Below are 20,822 nucleotides of genomic sequence, written 5' to 3'. Positions count from 1 at the left end.
AGACAATACAGGGGATTAATTCAACAAAATGTATGCAAATAATTCAATTAAGAGCTACCTGCATTTAAGCCTAACAGAAAAGGATGATTATGAATGTCAAGGAAATAAATTAAATTGCAAATGATATTTCATGATTTCAGTACTTACTTTTTCTACGTCTTTAAATGCGGTGTTTTAGGGTTTCAAAAAAAATCCAACTGGGTTGGGCATTTGGCTCAGTAGTATTGCACTACACTAGCATTCCTGGACCTGAGCAAAACTAGGAAAGAAAAGAGAGAAAGAAAAAACCCACAAACAGCCACATCAAAGCCCATATTCATCTTCAGAATATCACTGCAGTATCCTTCAGTAAGTTCAAAGAACATATTAGAATCAAAATTCTGAAAATAATAAGCTTTAAATTAAGGGTCTAAAAGACAAACAGTGAATGAAATTTAGTTTACCTCATTGCTTTCTAATCTCTAACAACGCAACTGGCTTAAGCAGAATTAAAATGGATAAAAAAATTATTTAATGAACTAACCGATTAAAATTAGAATCTCTAGGTTAAGCAAACAAAGAAGAACCCATTTTTATGCATAACTTCACTCTTTACATTTTCTTTTATACACATTTAATCAAGATATATGAATGTCTTGAACACTTATACTTCACAAGTCCCTATACTCCAGAAGCAAATTTTAAAAGAAACTATTAAAGGCTGGTTTCACAGTACATAACAGCGTTTTAAAAAATCCCTTGTGGGATCATTTAGCATATGCAAATGTTTATCTAAGTACTCACTAGTGGCTACTTTACTTGTGCATTTAGTTTAATTCCAAATTGGACTGAAACCTTATCACACAGTCTATTGTCTACACCACTGATTTTCCAAGCTTTTTGGTCTCAGGGCTCCTTTATAATCTTAAAATTATTGAAAACTTTAAAGAGAATTTTAAGTCAGTATATCAGTATACCTATTAACATACATGTAGTATTACAAATTAAGATTGACACTTTTAAAGCTTTCATGTTTATTACTTTAAATGATAAATGTATTATATGATACTTAAAGGACACATTAAATAAACATTTCTATATTATGCAGAAAATAGAAGACTAACACTGTATATATTTTGCAAAACTTATGTGGTTTAACAAATTTGACAGAACTCTTATACTTGCTTCTCTATTCATTCTGTTGGACTATGTTGCTTTGCTTGAAGCACTCATAATCAATATGGCTTCACACAGGATTTTTTTTAGAAAAGGAAAGAAAATTAATAATAATTTTCAGATAGTTGTATGCATTCATCTTTGATATTACATCAAGATCTCCTAAGTTGCAGTTTTTTGAAGGATGCTTGCAATATGGAATCTAAAACTACATAGTTGCATTCAAATCCATTAAAAAATTCTTTCAAATAGTAAATTAAAAATAACAGCAACAAGGAAAAACCACTTGTTTCCATATTTTGGAGTTAATTTCACTTAGCATCATCTTATGTGATCATATGTACATAGCTATTGAGCTATTGTGATCTTCTGCTAGGACTATCCTAGACATATACTAATTACTAACAATTAGGGAAACCACAGAGTCTATGTTTCTTTGGGTTTGGCTCACTGCACTTGGTACAATTTTTTCCCCCAAGTCTTTCCATTTCCTTACAATTGGAGCAGTCTCGTTCTTTCTGATAGAAGAATTGTGTATATGCACCACAACTTCTTCATCCATTCATCTACTGAGGGGCATCTGGTTTGTTTCCATATTTTAGCTGTGGTAAATAATGCTACAATGAACATGATTGTGGCAGCTTTAGTCCAGCCTTATTTGTGACCCTTTGGGTAAATGCCCAAAAGTAGAGTTGTTGGGTCATAGGGGATCATTGGGAAAGGGAATGGGAACATTGAAATGGTGAGACAAAGTTTGAAAGGTGAACCAATGCAACAGCAATACTTACAAGTAAATGTTATAAATCAACTGAACAACTCAGTGGGGAGGGAATTGGGGAGAAGAGATGGTGGGAGAAAAATGAGGGAGCAGGTAACAAGTTTGACAAGAAATGTAATTGCCACCTTATGTATGTAACTGTAACCTCTCTGTACATCACCTTGACAATAAAAATTAACATTTTTTAAAATTTGTATAAAACTTCTATGCACATATTATTTTGAAATATGACACTTTGCTCATTTGGAAAATACTAGCTCAATGAGTCACGCAGACTCTCCAAATATAGACACAATTGTGCAATTTCAAAAAAGCAATATTAGATCCCAGGGTGACCTTGGCTAGGCAGTAAGAAAGCCTGGGTTATTTTATTTTATGCTGGCACAGGAATTTGAACTCGCAGCCTCTGGTTTGCTCAGCCTTCATCACCCCTGCCCCCACTCAAGGCTAGTGGCTCTCCTGCTTGGGCCACCCTCCCAATCGTTCATTTCTGCTCATTTGTTGGAGATTAAGAGTCTCATAGAGTTTTTGCTGGTGTCCTCCAAATCTCAGTTTTCTAAGTAGCTGGGATTACAGGCGTGAGCATCAGTGCTCAGCTCTCCACAGGTATCCTCAATGAAAGACTGCAAATCCTTAACCCGCTGGGATCCACACAAACAACCTGTATTCCACGTAAACCCTGATTTTGGGAAGCCCCCGCTATGGCTCATGTTCTCTTCTACATCTCCTAGAAAGTCCCCATCCCAGTGAACAGCCAGAACTGTAGGAAGGCAATGCCTACCCAGCTCAGGGCAGCAGCTCACTCAGGTGTGTCTGTGGTGGGTGGGGAGGGGAAGACAGGAAGAGAGGGGCTGAGGAAACCCAGGAACCTCCCCACAGCCCAGGCCTGCCCCACATGCAGGCCAGCTAGCTCCACCCCAAGTGGCAAACAAGAATGAGGTATCTACTGAAAATATATTTTTTTTGAAAAAGCAATATTAGCACCATTTTCTCCAGCTCACTAGAAAAATTATTTGACCATATACAAGTTCTCAAGATCACAATTGTAAATAAAATTCTTCCAAAATTCCAATTTTAATTTGAAATTTTAAATTTTATCATTGCCAACAAATATTTCATCGTCCTTAAAATTACAAACTTATATTGTTTATTTTCAAGAAAATGTCTACCATTATTTGTGGATGAATTATCAGTTTTGCTGTTCATTGTTTTATAAGTAAAACTGATAGTCTATTACAAGACTCTAGTTGAGCTTGTATTACTTAACTCATGGCGACTAATTTCAAAATGGAAAAATTACAGGACATTTCCCAAAGTGTAATGTCATTAGAGTAATGTCATTCAATATCTCAACTCTCCTTTAACACCTCCTCAGCACAAAAGAATTGTCAGTCTTAGAATAAAAACATTAATCATATATATAATATAATGGATATAGACATTCTGACTCAAAGTTTAAATGAGAGAAAATAGAAAGTAAAACAGAATTATTGCTCCAAAATCATTTTGAAATTCATTTGCAAAAAGTCATTCAGGCATCACTGGAAAAAGCTTCCGTATTTCTGGGCCCTTTGCCTCATGAGCAAAAACTGTTATATGCATTTATAACATAGTAGTTTTGCTTGCTATCTTCCAACAGAATTTGGGGGAATCTTATAGCTGCTTTTCAATTGTTCATCCCATTTTAGTCTAAACTTGCTATTTTCAACTGGTTTAAATTCTCAAGTATTTCAGAGGGTTCTCATATATATCATAAAGAAAATAATCACTACATTAAACCAGTTTTGTCTAAAGACCTGCCTGAGATAACCCCTGTTCTACTTGTGATTTCTCATGACAGAGCCGGGCAGCAACACCCAAAAGGGTTTTTCCAGCATTTCTGATTTCCTTGAGAGTATCTGTGAATCACACCATTAATATATTTAAAATGACTTTCATATAAGTGAATATACTGATGTTTTTGTGTTTGATTCAAATAAGGTTTTATAAAATAACCCTCATCCTCTTTTTGTAAAGTATAATTTGCTGCAGATAAAATAATCTAAGGCTTACCAAGACTTGTTTTGCCAGAAGTGAAGGCATTGGTGTCTGAGCCTGTAATATCCAAGAGAAGGACATACATTTTTGTTTTTTTCAATAACCAAAGCTAGCCATACCCTCGAAGTAGACCACAAAAATGGGTTTGCCTTCATGGAGTACAAGAATTCCCACAATGCTGATGATGTCCTTGACTAGCTGAAGAGCAAAAAATTCTGCAGCCAGAACATAACATCCTCAAGACCAAACAGGGATTACTATGGCTACATCTGTGGAAGCAACACTGATAAAGGTGGATACAGCAGAGAACTGCATGTAACAACAATACTTATAAGACAATATGCTGTAAACCAACTGTACATCTCAAGGGAGGTTGGGGAGGGAATTGGGGAGGGGACAAGGTGGGAGAAAAATGAAGGAGAAGGTAAAAAGTAGAAATGTATTCACTGCCATACATGTGTAACTGTAACCCATCTGTACATTACTTTGACAATATAATAAATAAATAATATTATACTGTCCAGCAATCCCAGGCTGCTCTTATCCACTGAGACTACAAACATGAGAGCCTGAATACCAGTGAATCATGCCTGTAATCTTAGCTACTCAGGAGGCTGAGATCTAAGGATCACAGTTTGAAGCAAGCCCAGAAGAAAAGTTTGGTGAGGCTTTTATCTCCAATTAGCCAAAAAAAGTTGGAAGTGGAGCTATGGCTTAACTGGTAGACCATCAGCTTTGAGTAAAATAACTATATGACAGTGTTCAGAGCTTGAGTTCAAGCTAACATGTACATGTACACACACACACACACACACACACACACACACACAAATATAAGAGAGAATATTTAAAGAACCACAAATAGAGGAAAGCAGATTAGATTTAGAGTCATGAACAAATCTTGGCCTTCAATCTTTTTTTTTTTTGGCCAGTCCTGGGCCTTGGACTCAGGGCCTGAGCACTGTCCCTGGCTTCTTCCCGCTCAAGGCTAGCACTCTGCCACTTGAGCCACAGCGCCGCTTCTGGCCGTTTTCTGTATATGTGGTGCTGGGGAATCGAACCTAGGGCCTCGTGTATCCGAGGCATTGGCCTTCAATCTTGGTCTTACTGATAAATAACAGTATAGTCTTCTCATTGTAATCAATGACATCTTGAGGTTTAGTTTTCCAACCTGTCAGAAGTAATTAGACCATGTAGGTCTAGAATAGTATGTTTAGTCCATCAATCTAGTAACTATTTGTTTCGTATCAATTATATAAATACCTGCTATAGACTCAAAGTGGAACTATAAATATAATAACAATGATTAATACAATGTCATCTCACCTTGATGTAGAGCCTTCTAAATTACAAAAGAAACATTTTACATCAGGCTTGTGAGGTTCTATGAATTTAGAAGACCAGGATGCCTCTCGAGAGAATGTTTTAGACAGAGTAACCTGTTCTAGAAGAAAAAAGAAACTTATCCCTAGGAAACACAAGAAGTCATGACTAGGTAGAAATAAGGAATAATGAACATGCTTCCCCCCCCCCTCATGTTTATCAGTTGCTTTGCTTTATTTTAAGAAAGGAGCCAAAAAATTGGAAAAAATTCTCATATGATTATTGTAAGAAACTTAAGAATGTGTAAGAAGTCTAAACTAAGAAGAAAATATCACATATAAAAAAGAAATATAGACCAGGAACTTGTACAGAATACAGACTAAATATAGAACATCTTTCTAGTTATTGCAGATAGCAAGACTTAAAGGATTTCATGCAGCAAGCAGGTGCAATAACACATGCAGTGTAATTGAATTTTGCTCCTACTGCAACATGAAGTTTGCTTTGGACAAACTGGACAGTACAGAAGTAAAGGGCAGGAATTCTAGGCTTACTGATGATAAGTCACAAACCATCCATAGTCACTTTTCTTCTGGAAGCAGATCTAAGTCACTTCCTAAAAGAGTCAGAACAGCCACAGAAGATCTTTAAATATTTCAAAAAGTTGCTCCTGATCCAGGTCATCAAATAAAGTTTGATTATAATCTCCCACAAGTAGCATAAACACAAAATCATAGTTATAAGATCAAGTCTGATAGGGTCTCCCATTCATTCTGTTGAAACAGATCTAAGACCGAATATGAAAAATCCAAGAAATAGATCTCTCTCCATTTCTATCCCCCAAAGAAAATGTAAAGGATAATATCAAGTCAATGTCTACATCAATGAGTCTGTCATATTCTCATTCACTACTACGTTTTCTGCCCTTAAATCTCATTCTGTGTCCTTGTCTCCAAAACATATTTTAAAGTTATTTTCTAGATCTCATTAAAGATCAAGGTATTAATCAAGCTCCAGAGATTAATTTAGACCTCTATGTCCTTTACCATTATGTAGCACTTTCCTACTTGCTTAGGCAGTTACCATTTATGGCTTATATGTGGCTTGTTGTCCAAGAAAGTCTCCTGAAAACAGGTGCCCAAAAATTTTATTTTAATGGTGCCCACAAATTTGATTTTAAAAATGGTGTTCTACAGTGGAATTCTATGCCTCTGTCAGAAAGAAAAACACTACCCAATTCCTAAGGAAATGGAAGGACTTGGAAAAAATCATACTAAATGAAGTAAGCCAGACCCAAAGAAACATGGATGCTATGGTTTCCCTCATAGGGAATAATTAGATTAGTCATAGCATGAGATCACAAGAGCCCAATAGCTATGCCCATATGAACACATAAGATGATGCTAAGTGAAATGAACTGCACATTATGGAAACAAGTGGTATACTCATTGTTGTAATGATTTTCAACATGCCATGTGAAACAGTACCTTTTCTTTTTCTTTTTCTCTCATATTCGCTTCCCATGGTTTTACCCCTGCTATCACTGTATCTGATCTTAGTACCCTGGATACTGCATAAACATGTATTAGAAATAGGGAAGGGAAAGGGATACCAAAATAGAGAGACAAAGGATAAGAAGACAAACCAATCCAAAAACAATAATTAAAAAACCATTTGGTGTAAACAACCCTACAACTCATTCTGGGGTGAAAGGGGTGGAGGGAAAAGGGGTTGGGGGAGGCAGGGGGAAAATGAGGGAGGAGGAAACAAGTTGAATAAGAAATGTACTCACTGCCTTACATATGAAACTGTAACCCCTCTGTAGTTCACTTTGACAATAAAGTAAAAAAGAATTTGTAATTAAAAAAATATCTAGTGGCAAGAGTGCTTGCCTCCTACACATGAAGCTCTCGGTTCATTTCCCCAGCACCACATATATGGAAAATGGCCAGAAGGGGTGCTGTGGCTCAGGTGGCAGAGTGCTAGCCTTGAGTGGGAAGAAGCCAGGGATGGTGCTCAGGCCCTGAAGTCCAAGGCCCAGGATAAAAAAAAAAATTCTAAAAAAAAAAAATTCTAAAAAAAAAAAATTCCAAAGAAGTGGCATGAAGTAAAAGTTCCATCCCTTCTTTGTTAAATTTATTTGTGGTTTTATAGCTTCTGAGTTAAAATAATTTCCATAAAGATTGAATTCATTTTAGATTTTTTTCAAAATTATTTTACTACAGGGAATTTGGTCCATTTTATTTATTTGCTTATTTTTTTCAGTTACTATTTCAAACTTTGGATACTTCAGGATTTAGCAAACCCAACTTCAATTATGTTGGCCATTTTTTAAAGCCTGAGTTATGTGAGATTTAAATTGAAGTTTGCTGCCATGATGATTGCCTTATTGAGTAGGTCAACGTTAAATCCCTTACCATGTTGATATTATTTGTGGAAAGAGTGTAAATTCTACTCCAGCATAAAACCTCTGACAAGCAATAAATTATTTCATCGGGATACAAAACAAATGAGAAAGGAGGAGGACAATAGTTACAGTGGTTCTTGTGATAGAAAGAGGAGTGCTTCCAACCAAGAATAAATTCTCAGTCATATGAGATAAATGAGTTTAATTGGTATAAACATAATGAATATAATTGCTTTCAGAAAATCTATATCCTAATGATTGTAATGAAATGCATAAACATGATTTCCTTGTACTTATTCCTAAAAATTGAAATGGAAATTTTTATCTTGTAGGTGAAATACTTTTAGTTTCATGTAAAAGGCCAAGTTGCCTCCTGTACTAAATAATATGTAATCTGCAAATTCAATGACTGAAAATGTATTTACTACAAAAAAAGAATGGGAGTTATGTATTCTTACTCACAGAAACACGTGTTTTATCTGTAAGAGCACCCTCTTTTTGCATATGCCATACCAAATTGGTGTATAAAGTCAAGCTTGCCTGTGAAATTTCAAACTTAAGCATAGCTGATGATTTCATGGATGATTATTCCAGATTTTTATATTAAAAATGCTGTCTGTGAACCAGTTATATCAGCAGGACCCACACTCTTGTTAAAAAGAAATGTTAGGCTGGACACTGGTGATTCACATCTGTAATCCTAAGTACTTATGAGGTTGAAATTGAGAGGTTCATGGTTCAAAGCCAGAGGAATACATGCAAGGCTTTTTGCATCAACATATGGGTGCAGTGTGCCTATTGAGACTGGAAGGGTTGTGCTTCTAGGCCATACCTGAAAAAAAGCTCATGATACCCCATCTCAATAGAAACCAGCTGGTTATATACACCTATCATCCCAACTGTGGTGACCAGGAAGTGAAATCCTATTTCAAAAATAACCAGACCAAAAAATAAATAAATCAAAGACTGAGAACTCAGGGGGAGAAGGGCTGCTAACAAACATATGGTCCTGATGAACAAAAACAAAAGAAAAAAAGTGAAAATTAGAAAACTTGCCATGTGATCTAATTATTAGGCTATATCTTGGTAGGGGAGAAATGATCTGTGTTCTGATGTTTACTGTGGTTTGAGAATCAATACTCTACTTTGGGAGAAGTACAAAGACAAGCCTTATTCCTAAAGACAATTTACCTCCCTTGTGAATACTGTATATAGAATGTTTAATGAAATGATATGAATTCTTTAAAGAGGTACACTGTTGTATTTGTAGACAATTAACCACTTTATTATAATCTAATTTCCCAGAGAGCTTCCACTTGTATAGACTTTTCCTTGATTCTGCATTACCCCAGGGGGGTGCACTATTATCATTTGATTAGACTCACAAATTCTTAATCATTGTCAGTCATACCTTGGAAAAGAAATTTTCAAGACACGATCTCTCAAATATTTGCTTATCAATGAAGAGTAATGAATATAAAGCCAAACAATGCCTTTGAGTTAGCAGTGGTAGAAGAGCTATTAAATCTCAGTATCTATGAACTTTCTTTGTTTCTGTAGTTACAATTTTTGTTTTATGATATTTATGAAGTGGATATTTTACTGCATAACAAATATTTTATTAGGGACATAAATTATTTGCAGAGTAAAGTATTTATTTTTCTTCCAAATACTTGAAAGATACCAATATTGTATGAAAGCCTAAATATTTCTATTGTGCAATAATGTAACATAATGCATTATCATTCTTCTACATGTTTACATATTATGGTATTTAATCTTCATCATTCAATCTTAGGAGAATAAACTTATATTCTAATTTGTGGAGGAACAACATGTCCTATAACTATAAGCTCTGTTGAACTATCTACATAAGTAAAAAATTAAAATGGAGATGATTTTATGGCTGCCTTTGAACAATGACTCAGTTCACAGCCTCTGGAGCAGCTAGAATTACATACGTGAGCCACTGACACCAGGCTTTATATACACATTTAAATAAATAAATGAGGCAGGCGCGGTGGTTTACCCCTGTAATCCAAGCTACTAAGAAGACTGAGACCTGAAGAGCATAGTACAAAGCTAGCCTCGGCAGGAACGTCCATGAGACTGTCATCTCTAACCACCAGAAAATTGAAAGTAGTCTTGTGGCTCAAAGTTGTAATACATTAGCCTTGAGCAAAAGAGATCAGGGACATTGCCCAGGCCCTGAGTTCAAGCCCCATGATGGACAAAACATGATAATAAAAAATAAATGAATTATGGACATATGATTCTTTGAAAATTTGTAACATTCAGAGACCCAAGTGTATGCAATGCTTTCACTATTTCTCATATATCTGTGGGCAAAATCAATCAATGTCTATCTCTGTTCATCAATATTATTTGCCATTTACTTGAGAGGTGATACATTTAAAAATAACATTTTTGTTTTTCAGCTGGCTTTTAAATATAGGGTCTTAATGCTTGCTAGATTGATGCTCTACCATTTGAACCACATCTCCATGCCCACTTTTTTTTTTCACGATGGAGTCTCACAGACTTTTCTGCCCAAGTTGGCTTCAACCTGTTTGCCTTCTGATTTCAGCCTCTCTCATAGTTATGATTATGGTTATAAGTCACTTAGATACTTAAATGGACATTGTATCCATCTACAAAGTAGTTTTTGACAGTTTATTTCTAAGAGACTTAAAAAAGAGGTATCTTGTAGAATCTTTCACCCCAAGTAATTCCCAAAGTAGCATTTATAGCTCGAATCTAAATGAAGTAACTTACTTAGACTAGAAAAAATCAATTAGTGGAATCTGAAGAAAATTGCATAAAAGAGATTTGGCACTAAACTTTCTCCAAATCTTACAAAAAGTTGTCAGTCTGAAAGAATTATTACAGATTATGAGAGAGAATCAGATTTGAATCAAACATTCTATTTCTGGAGTGGCAAAATGAGGAACTCTGTAGACATATTTCTCATAGAGGCAACTATAACACGATATTTACAAAAAAGTGTGTGAAAATACTTGTAAGGACATGTTGGGAATTTAAAATGTATTTAAGTGTATTTACTTTACCTTGATAAGAATAGTGACTATGTGGCATTAAGCTCTTCTTTGAGCAGATGTGACCAAGATTTCCTCTACCCCATATCTCTTCTCCCATGGGAAGGGATTACCATCAGCATTTCTCATCCCTAGAGCTAGCTGATGTAGAATTTAAATTTAATGTAGCTGATAGGCAAACATTTCTCTTCTTTGTCAAGCCTCTCCTCAATTCTAATTTAAGTTCTGATTCAAATCATGCAGGTCAAGGACACTAGAACTCTGCTCTTAAGCAAATTCAGCTATAGGGTACATGTTAAACAGTAGTAAAGAAAAATTGTGATGACCAGAGATTACTGTCTTAACCTCGTTTACAAGTAAGCAGGTATTATGTAAAACAAGTGGACCACTGAGCGCAATCAGTGCATTTACCAAGTAAGGAGAGACAGATCCTAAGAATTCTGCAGTTCTACTTTATTGGAAATAATATCTGGGAAGCCAGCTCTCTCATACACAATGAGGAATAAAGAAATGTAACTCCAGAAGGGCAATATGATAACTATATGCCACCCATTTTGCCAGAGGCAGTCAGAAAAAGTGATAGCTAAGAGGCTTGTCTTTCTATAATACTGAACTATTAAAACACTAATGTAATTTTCATGAATTTGTAATATTTTTTAGTTTTTATGCTAACAATTTAAAGGATTTATGGGGCATGTTTAAACTCAAGAGAAATCTTGATTTTTGTCTGTGTAATTATTTCTACTAGTAAGTTACTACTTATAAATATCCTTCTTGCATTTTGAAGTACTTACTAGTATATCTTGTAAAATAGGTGCATTGGAGATACATTCACTTAGCTTTTGTTTATCTATTATTATCTTGATCTCTCTATTTCTAAAGGAGAGCTGTGTTGGGTATAGTGATATTGGTTAGTAGGTTTTGTTTTTATTTTTGTTTTGTCTTTTTAGTAATATGAAAATCTCATGCCATTCTCTCTGGGTTAGTAAGACTACCGAGATGTTGTTGACAAGTTTAACTCAAGATATCTTATATGTTATTTGTTTCTCTTTGAGGTAGGATTGGTTAAATCAAATTTGGGTGGTGACCTTTGGCCTTTCTGAGACTTTTCCCATCATGAGTAACAACTGATTCATTTCTGGCACATTGATTTAACTTTTATGTTATATTATGGTTTTGTGAAAACTCTGGATATTTTCTGGAATGCAGCATTTTATGAGTATTAAAGTAGTATTTAGTCTATGTTTTCTAATCTGGCTGGTTTTTCCCTTTCTGTTTAGAATTTTTTAGATTAGTTCTACTTTCAGACATGTCAGAGGATAATGGCTTTTAGTGTTAGGATTTACCAGACTGAGCTTAGAACCTTGTCTTAAACCCAGGAAATAAGTTCTTATTCACCATTATACTGCCCAAGGTCATGGTAGTGTTGTAGAAGTTACTCCTGTGATCATCAAGGCTGTTCTTGAAGTTTAATCTCAGTCACAAGAATCTACAAAATCTCAAGGTGTAAACCCAATACCAATGTGGCTTAAATATGACTCTGTCCCACTAAGTAGTCTAATGCCAAGGCCTAATGTTAGATGAACTCTAGAACTCCACATGTAAGCACTGGTCTTATAATAACTCTTTTTCTTAAGAGTGGGTTATGTTGGTAGCAGCAACCTAAAAAAAAAGTGTATACATATTTAGCTCACTATTCCAAATGTGGTAATCTATGTAAAAAGAGTCCTGAGTCAACTAGATTTTCAGTTTCCTTAAGTAACTGCAGAACAGATTATTAACAAAATAAAATTGTAGTTGATGCATTAATTATTGATGTTTTATGATATATATATACATATATGTATATGTATATGTGTATATATATATATATATATATATATATATATTTCCAGTCCTGGGGCTTGGATTCAGGGCCTAATCACTGTCCCTGGCTTCTTTTTTCTCAAGGCTATCACTCTACCTCTTGAGCCATGCACCACTTCTGGATTTTTCTGTGTATGTGGTGCTGAGGTGAACCCAGGTCTTCATGCATGCTAGGCAAGCACTCTACCAGTAAGCCACATTTCCAGCCCCAAAGTAAATGTTTTTACAAAACTATTTGCTCTATTTAAGTCAGAACATCTGTATGATGTCCTTTAGTCACTGACATAAATTTCAATTTTGTCCTTTTCTTTGAAGCATTAAGTATTTTTTACTTAATGACAATGGTTAGGAAATAAAGTTAAACTTTTAGAATTTCTATCATTGTCAGTGCTTTGGACATTACTTATGATGCAATTTATCACCTAGAAAGTAGATTTGACAGCATTTTTCTACCTCCCATAAAGACTGAATGATTTAATAAATAATTTTAATGGTTTTAGTTGTACAAAGTATATCTCTTAATATGTTAATGTTGAATTTTTGTATAATGCAAACTTATTGTGTCATTTAAACATTACCTTAGTCTTACTACAAACTTGGTAATGAATTGAAAATTCAATGTTTTAAAGCATGCTTCTTTCTTTGAACTTGATCCCCGAATCATTTAACCAAGCATAAAGAAAAATAAGACAATAAATCATAGCTACATCATCCTATATGACACTCAGCGAATGCTTCTGAAATTGCAGAGCAAGAGGGAGTGGCAACAGTGATGGAAAAAATTTTGCATGTAAATAAGATCTCCACCTTTTCATTATGTATGAGAGTTTCCTTTCACAATACAGAATCCTAAAACCATGTACTGAATAAATCAGGCTGCTGGAGAAATAAAGCAGGCGGCCCTTGCTGAAACAAATTAATAAAAAATAATAGATAATAATTGAAAAAAATGAACAAAATTTTAATAAGACCTTCAAAACACTTACCACTAAAAATGTCATTTCTCAGTGGAACAGAAATACTAAGACAACATTTGCAAACAATTATACTTGATATTGTTTAGCATCTAATTATTTATCAAATATATCATACGTTTCTCTCACAAGGAATTTGAAAATTATTATACTTGATAGTAAGAAATCTCAGCAAAGTTGTATGACTGCTGTTACAAAGAAAGTGAAAAACCCTCTCTGTTACTCTTTTTTTTAATACTTGTCATTCTCTCTCCCTTTGCTTTATGGTTTTATGGGGTAGATTAGGTTATTTTCACACACACACACATATATATATATATATATATATATATACTGTACTTCAATCTTATTCACCTTTTCCTCTCCTCCTCCCTTTTCTCACTAGTTCCTCCCAAATCGCTCCTCTTATACAACTTTTAAAATTCTGTCATATATTAGTTTTCTTGATAAAGGACATTCTTACTGGGGTGAGGGGAAATATCAATGTTGTTTTGATTTGCATTTCTTTTATAGCCAGTGACATAGAGCACTTTTTCATATGTCTCTTGGCCACTCTCATTTCCTCATCAGAGAAGTCTCTTTTTAAGTCTTTATCCCACTTGTGGAGGGGCCTGTTGGTTCTTTGTGGTTTTGTTTTGGAGTAATTTCATTGTTTTAGTCCTGCATATGTTTTATTTTATTTTTAATTTATTATTATTATTATTATTATTTTTTGGCCAGTCCCGGGGCTTGGACTCAGGGCCTGAGCACTGTCCCTGGCTTCTTTTTGCTCAAGGCTAGCACTCTGCCACTTGAGCCACAGCACCCCCTCTGGCCATTTTCTGTATATGTGGTGCTGGGGAATTGAACCCAGGGCCTCATGTATAGGAGGCAAGCACTCTTGCCACTAGGCCATATCCCCAGCCCTGCATATATTTTAGATATGAGGCCTTTGTCCGTTGTATGGCAGGTATAGATCTTTTCCCAATCTGTGGGCTTTCTGTTTATCTTGTGAGGTATGTCCTATGCCCTGCAGAAGCTCTGCAGTTTGATGCAGTCCGATTTGTCCATCTTTTCCTTGATTTGTAGCATTTGTGGGTCTTTGTGAAGGAAGTTTTGTCCTGTGCCAAGGAGCCCAAGTGTTTCTCCTACTCCTTCTTTTAGTGTTTTCAGGGTATCTGTTTTAATTTCAATGTCTTTGATTCATTTGGAATTGATTTTGGTGCAGGGTGATGTATAAGCATCTAGTTTTAGTTTGTTGCAGGTGTTGAACCAGTTTTGCCAGCACCATTTGTTAAAGAGAGTACCTTTTGGGGCTGGGGATATGGCCTAGTGGCAAGAGTGCTTGCCTCCTATACATGAGGCCCTGGGTTCAATTCCCCAGTACCACATATACAGAAAATGGCCAGAAGTGGTGCTGTGGCTCAAGTGGCAAAGTGCTAGCCTTGAGCAAAAAGAAGCCAGGGACAGTGCTCAGGCCCTGAGTCCAAGCCCCAGGACTGGCCAAAAAAAAAAAAAAAAAAGAGGGAGTATCTTTCTTTCATCCTATATTTTTAGCTCCTTTATCAAAGATTAAGTAGGCATAGTTTTGTGGGTTCATTTCTGGGTCTTCAATTCTGTTCCATTGGTCTTCAGGCCTGTTCCGGTGCCAAAGCCAAGCTGTTTTTATTGCTATAGCTTTATAATGCAGCTTAAATTTGGGTATTATAATTCCTGCAGAACTATTCTTTCTGCTTAGGAGTTTTTCTGCTATTAGTGGTCTATTATTGTTCCATATGAATCTCTGGATTGCTTCCTCTGGGGATGTGGCCAAAAGGGAACCCTGCTTCATTGTTGGTGGGAATGTAAACTGGTAAAGCCACTCTGGAAAACGGTATGAAGATTCCTCAGAAGGCTAAACATAGAGCTCCCCTATGACCCAGCAGCCCCACTTTTGGGCATCTACCCAATAGACCACAAACAAAAACACATTAAAGCCACCAGCACAACAATATTCATCGCAGCACAATTTGTCATAGCTAAAATCTGGAACCAACACAGATACCCTTCAGTAGATGAATGGATCAGGAAAATGTGGTATATATACACAATGGAATTTTATGCCTCTATCAGAAAGAATGACATTGCCCCATTCATAAGGAAATGGAAGGACTTGGAAAAAATTATACTAAGTGAAGTGAGCCAGACCCAAAGAAATAGGGACTTTATGGTCTCCCTCATAGGGAATAATTAGTACAGGTTTAGGCTAGTCACAGCAGAGGATCACAAGAGCCTAATAGCTATACCCTTATGAACGCATAAGATGATGCTAATTGAAATGAACTCCATGATATGGAAACGACTATTATATCACTGTTGTATTCATTTTCAACATGCCATGGGAAATGGTAGCTTCTATTGTTGATGATCCTCTTGTATCCCCTTCCTGTGCTTGTCCTGGTGCTATCACTATATCTTATCTGAGTGCAGTGGATACTGTATATACTGGTATTAGAACCAGGGAAGTGAAAGGGAATATCTAAATCAAGAGACAAAGGATAAAAAGACAAACAACTACAAAAGCAATACTTGCAAAACCATTTGTTGTAAACCAACTGAACAACTCATGGGGGAAGAGGGAAAGGGGAAGGAAGAGGGAGGATGGGAGAGGAGGTAACAAACAGTATAAGAAATATTCCTGAGGCCTAACATATGAAACTGTAACCTCTCTGTACATCACTTTGACAATAAATAAGAAAAAAATAAAATAAATAGGTATATTTGCCTGCCCTATTGAAACAAAAAAATCTGTCATATGAGATTTTCAGTTCTAAATTCCTCATAGGAATTGAAAGAAACAGACAGAATGACTTATCATATTCAATGTGACCTCTAAGTCCATCCATTTTCCTACAAGTAACATAACTTCATTCTTCTTTATGACTGAACAAGGTTCCATAGAGTATGTGTGGGGGGGGGGCACATCTGGGCACTGTAGTAGGTTATTGTGAATTGTACTGCAATTAACAAGGCTTTGCAGGAATCTTTTTATGTTAATTTATATTCCTTGAGCAGTTGTCCAAAAGTAGTATAGCAGTGATATAGTACTGTCTTGCTTTTACTTTTTTGAGGAATCTCCACACTGTCTTTCATAGTTGTTACACTAATTTACATTTCCACTGTGAATAAGAATTCCTTTCCCCCATCATCTTCACCAACAATTATTGCTGTTTATTTTCTCTGTGACTACCATTCTGACTGCAAGGAGTTAGAATTTCAATGCATTTACTTACATTTCCTTTATTGCTCAGGCTGCTGAACATTTCTTTTTGTATTTATTTGCCATTTGTACTTCTTTCAAGAGCTGTTGGCTCAACATTTTACTTATTTATTAATATGATGTTTTTTCTTTTATTGCTTAATTTTAAAATTTATTCAGTAGTACAGGTAATTTACCTTTTGTGCACTAAATAGCTGGCAAAGAGTTCTCCTATTCCATGGGTCATTTTGGTCATTGTTTTCTTTGAAGTACAAAAACATTTTAATTTGAAGCCGTTTTGCTTTAATTATATCAGCAATTGGAATTCTATTCAAAAAGTTGTTGCTTATGTCCTCAAGTGCTTCCAGTTTTCCTTTCATTTTCACATCTTACATTTAAATATTTTTATCTATTTATGGCAAAATGTTTTAGATCCTAATATTTATTTACATGAGTTTTCCACCCAGAAAGGCAAAAGCCTAAGTACTTCATAAAGGACAAAAGCTGTTGGTTCACTCACAGCAAGTGTTATAAGGAGGAGTCTATCCAGTTAGCCTGATGAATCCTACCATCACTGGGTATAATTTCAAAACACTTGTTTATTAATTCATTAAATTACAGGACTTCTTTTAGAAACATAACCTTTGTAACCCAATATTAATGAAAAATTTAGAGAACCAAATTTAGTTACTTATTTATACAAAAAACCAAAACATAACGAATGATAAACCAAGCCAGGAGCTGATGGCTCACATCTGTAATCCTAGCTACTCAGGAGACTGAGATCTATGTGTCATGGTTTGAAGCCAGGCTGGCCAGGAAAGTCTGTGAGACTCTTGTGTCCAATTACTCACCAGAAACCTTGTAGTGAAGCTGAGGTTCAAGCAGTAGGTTGCCAGCTTTGAGCAAAATAGCTAAGGGAGATTGCTTTAATCTTAAATTCAATTTTGAGTACACACACACACACACACACACACACACACACACACACACACGGTAGATCCATCTTTTATCTTCCTTTAGGATCACCTGTATTTCCAATATCTAAAAGGCAGTTTGCATATATATTCAAAGAGAGGTGGGGAAATTTTTGTGCTGAATATTTATATATCATTTTATTACTCATATTGTCTGTCATTTTTCTATTTATTACACATATCATCCATTAACATCTTTCAATCTACTCATCTCTAGCAAGAATAATCAACATAAGCACATCTTTCAATGGATACACATCTGTTATTTATTTATTTTATTTATATTTTTTGATGCAGAATTTTCCCTGTTTAGCTCAAACATGATCCTCTTGCATCAGATCTGTTCCCTGAGTGTTTGTGTTACAGAGTGTGCCACTATACCCAGAATAAATTAACAATATTCCAATCAGATATTCCAACTATGTATCATAAAATTAGTATCTGTAGGATGGTCTAAGTGGTGAGGAAAGTGTATATACTATGAACAAAAGTCATTTTAATATTTCATGTATATTTCACATTTAGCTCCCGCCCCACACCTACTGCAAAATAGAGATGCTTTCCAGGAAGAATGGCACTCAATAGTTCAACATTGCAATCATACCACAACTGCTAAAGCATGAAAAGTACTATCTTGCCTTTGGTATTGTTTTTGAGTCTATAGGTGAGTCAATAGGTATTTTTCATTTTTGCCCTTTGCTACTTGCGGTTAAAACCTTCATACAAATGCTTGTCATTTTAGCCCTTGTCACTAATTCCACAATGCAGATAATTCCTATAGGTATTTTGTCATTTCCTGACACACATCTGATTTTTACCTCCTCATTAAGTTCACATACCAGAATGGCTTGACATCACCAATGACATTTTGTAAATAGTTCCCAAGGTGATAGTGTAGGCTTACTCTTTAGGGTTCTAAGTCAGTGCAAGGATTAAAACCTGAACCAAGATGTGTGTATGAGACTCACACCTGTAATCCTAAATACTAAGAATGCTGAGCTCTGAGGATCATGGGTCAAAGCCTGCTCTCACAGGAAAGCCCGTGAAACTCTATTTTCAGTTAGCTACTGAATAAACCAAACATAGAGCTTGGCTCAAGTGGTGGAGAACTAGACTTGAGCAAAGAAGTTCAGAGACAGAGTGCAGTCCCTGAGTTTAACCTCAGGACTGGCACAAAAAACAAACAAACAATAACAACAACAAACATATTGAGCCAAAAGGCCACTGAACAATTTCTTGATCTTTCTTTTCCTTCCTTCCTTCCTCCCTCCCTCCCTCCCTCCCTCCCTCCCTCCCTCCCTTCTTTCCTTCCTTCCATATTTTCTTTCTTTCTTTCTTTCCTTCTTTCGTTCTTCCCTTCTTCCTTTCTTTCTTTATTGTTCATGTACTCTTGATAAGCTTTTTGGATTACCATTTGAGTCATATCACCAGTTCAGATTGTTTTTTACCAGTTAATGAAAGAACCATCAGGACATTTTTTTTGAGACTGACTTAGAACTATAATCCTCCTAACTCACCTCCCATAGTAGATAGATTACAGGTGTGAATTGCCAGTATGCAGCTATGGACAATTTTTCTGTCATATAGAAATCAAATAATAAATTTTCCCAAGGGGAAAAATACCATTTATAGGAACATCATCTTCTTCTTTTTTGTCAGTCATGGGGCTTGAACTCTGGCCCTGGGCAATATCCCTGAGCTCTTCAGCTCAAAGCTAGTGTTCTACCACGTGAGCCACAGTGACACTTCTGGTTTTCTGGTGGTTAATTGGAGATTAAATTCTCATGGATTTTCCAGCTCAAGCTGGTTTTGAACCACTATCCTCAGGTCTCATCCTCCTGAGTAGCTAGGATTATAGGTGCCATGCTAACAGCGCCTGGCATATTGTCTTCTTTTTAAAGATAAAAGTTGTAAATTCATGATTGTCTGGATGGGAATGACCTGACATTTAGGTATCAGTTTTTTCTTTTCAAATTGATTGATTCTGTTATTTATTTAAAGTATCTATACAAAGGGTTCTTAGTTCAAGAATTATTGGTTGTTGGGCTGGGGATATGGCCTAGTGGCAAGAGTGCTTGCCTCGTATACATGAGGCCCTGGGTTCAATTCCCCAGCACCACATATACAGAAAACGGCCAGAAGTGGCACTGTGGCTCAAGTGGCAGAGTGCTAGCCTTGAGCGGGAAGAAGCCAGGGACAGTGCTCAGGCCCTGAGTCCAAGCCCCAGGACTGGCCAAAAAAAAAAAAAAAAGAAAATTATTGGTTGTTACTTTATGTGTGAATGTATATACACGAAGTTGTATCTTGTATGGCTCTCATTAAATCTATACATTATAAAGTGAAGGCAGAAAATATATTCTTTATAGCAATTACCTTGAAAAATGATCAAATTCCCATTATCAACTATCTATAAAAATTATTTTCATGTTTGAAATGCAGACTCCAGCTTCAGTTAAATCCATTGTTTTCCAGTGAATTTTTAATATTTTCATTTCATTTATTCACACTGTTTCTGCACAAACACATCAAGGCAATCAGTGTGATGAAGTTTGACAGTTGATTCAATTATTAAAATGCTGTTGAAACACACTGACGATTCCAGTCAAACCAATTCCAGTCTAATGGGACTAGAATCATCCTATAAAATGGTTATATAAACTATTAAACAACATTCCACTAGGTGGCAAACTTTAATCATAAATACAGAAGTCAATTTAAAAACAACAAGCTTTTTTGTTTTAATGCGACAAAAATGCTTAACAAGATGTTAACATTACTTTTTTATCATAATCATCATTTTATCAAGCTTAAGATAAAGGGATCAATAAGATATTTGAAGGAGTAGCTCTAAAACACCAAATTAGAGAAAGCAAAAGAAGATAATCTCCAAAGTGAAGTATAAAATAAAAGGTGTGGCAATACCAAGAAAGCTTTCAAATCCTTGATAAATTCAGCCATCCTGGACCACTCTTTGGGGAAAAAATTGATCTTACACAGAGTAGAAGGAAAACAAGATAGGAAATTCTTTGTCT

This window comes from Perognathus longimembris, chromosome 28, assembly GCF_023159225.1.
Source record: "Perognathus longimembris pacificus isolate PPM17 chromosome 28, ASM2315922v1, whole genome shotgun sequence".
Lineage (NCBI taxonomy): Eukaryota > Metazoa > Chordata > Mammalia > Rodentia > Heteromyidae > Perognathus > Perognathus longimembris.
The sequence above is the reverse complement of the archived record's forward strand: the minus strand, read 5'-3'. Positions refer to the sequence as shown.